General features: G+C 35.5%; 1 non-coding gene across 1 annotated transcript; it reads right to left on the bottom strand.

Moving 5' to 3' along the window:
- Positions 1-1,410: 1,410 nt before the first annotated feature.
- Positions 1,411-1,514, bottom strand: LOC115872832. The gene has a single exon (XR_004048069.1). It is a non-coding gene; the product is annotated as a U6 spliceosomal RNA (small nuclear RNA).
- Between the last annotated feature and the right edge of the window lie 184 nt (positions 1,515-1,698).

The following is a 1,698-nucleotide window of genomic DNA, read 5'->3' as shown; positions in this document are numbered from 1 at the left end:
TCTCTCAAAGAAGCTACCTCACAAGAGGAATGTAGTCTCCCAAGAAACCTCAGCAAAAGTCTTTCCACATCTCACTGACCTGAATTTGCTCATCTACCTTTTAATGAACTAATGAATATATAGGGAGATAGAACAGTCTGATCACCTTAAACCAAATAGGCTCTACCCCTCGATGTGAGAGTGGAGCCAGCTTTGTTATATGGGATTATGTCAATTTCTTTTAGGCTGAGTTCCCTAAAGAAGGAAAACCAATGAAGCTTATATATGTAAACATATAGAGAACTTTATCTCAAGGAAGTATCTATTATTGTAAAGGCTGGCTGGTCCCAAGTCCATGGATCAGACATCAAGATGGAGCCTTCTTAAGACTCATGTAGTATCAGATAATTAAATCTAGTATTGACAGGCTCAGATGTCAGGCTGCTGGCTCACAAACTGAATTACAATCTTATAATGTGTGAATTGTAAGATTAGCGGGTGTGAAGATTATGTGTGAATTGTAAGATATAGAGGATACTGGCTCAAGTCCAAAGAATTGGAAGTCAGTTGATGATTAGCCAGATGTAGGATCCAAATTAGATAAAAAACTAGAGAACTTTTCCAGAATGCCCATATATATGATATAGATGACATATATGTTAACTTCAAAAAGTTAACAAAAAGTGAAATTAAAATATAATAAAAATTTTCCAAGAACTTTTTGAAACCTCATTTGGGGTACAAGTACACCCCTGAGGAAATTTCCTTTCCACTGATTTGTTGGTCATAAGAGATCTCATCTTGGGAGATTACATTTTTACACAACTGCCAAATTACATCATAACTTCCAAACTACTGAGAATCATGGCCCAGTGACATTGACATATAACCTTAACCATCAAAGTTCACCTCTTGTCAACTTGGCACCTTAAACCATACTTACTCTCTAAAGAAAATTATAAACTCATACTTGAGCCTAACATGATACAACTAACACACATACAACCAAAGATGGACTAGCCCCATTAACATATTATGTTTTTTAAATGAAGAGCATACTGGGAAGAAATACTGATAAGAATTATAGTCCTCATTTCTACAAGTGGTAACATAGCCATAGCTGGGACAACAGAACTAACACTGTACTGTTCTGTGCCATTCTCACAAGAATTGTGTACTTGATCCAATTGTAGTCATTGTGTCAGTCTCTAATTGAAAGTCTTTCTCTTTTTCTCTAACCCTCTACAAAGCATGAAGTCCTTTTCTAAGGCTGATCTTTCTTGATAACATTCCAAAGTGCATGTAGTCCAGATATATTTTCTCTAAGATAGATTTGTTTGTTCTGGCAGCCATAGTGTTTGCAATATTATTGAACACCATAATTTAAGTGTATCAATTCTTTCTTGGTTTTCCTTTATTTCTTTTTTTTTTTTAAATATGGAACACTTCACGAATTTGGGTGTCATCCTTGAGCATGGGCCATCCTAATCTCTGTATCATTCCAATTTTAATAAATGTGCTACTGAAACAAGCACCTTTCTTGGTCTTTCTTATTCATTTTCCAGCTTCCACATGCATGCTGAGGTGACTGAAAATACAATGACATGAATCAGGCACACTTTAGTTCAGAAAGTGATTTTTTTTTTTTTTTTGTTAAACTAGGGAAGGACGATACAACCACTGAAGACAAAGCAGGTGAATAAGCAAATGTGGTGAAGA

This window comes from Echinops telfairi, unplaced genomic scaffold (genome assembly GCF_000313985.2).
Source record: "Echinops telfairi isolate 266 unplaced genomic scaffold, ASM31398v2 ScPeMD7_7457;HRSCAF=8495, whole genome shotgun sequence".
In the NCBI taxonomy this organism is placed as follows: Eukaryota; Metazoa; Chordata; class Mammalia; order Afrosoricida; family Tenrecidae; genus Echinops; species Echinops telfairi.
Note: the sequence above shows the minus strand (reverse complement) of the source record. Positions and strands in the feature narration are given on the sequence as shown.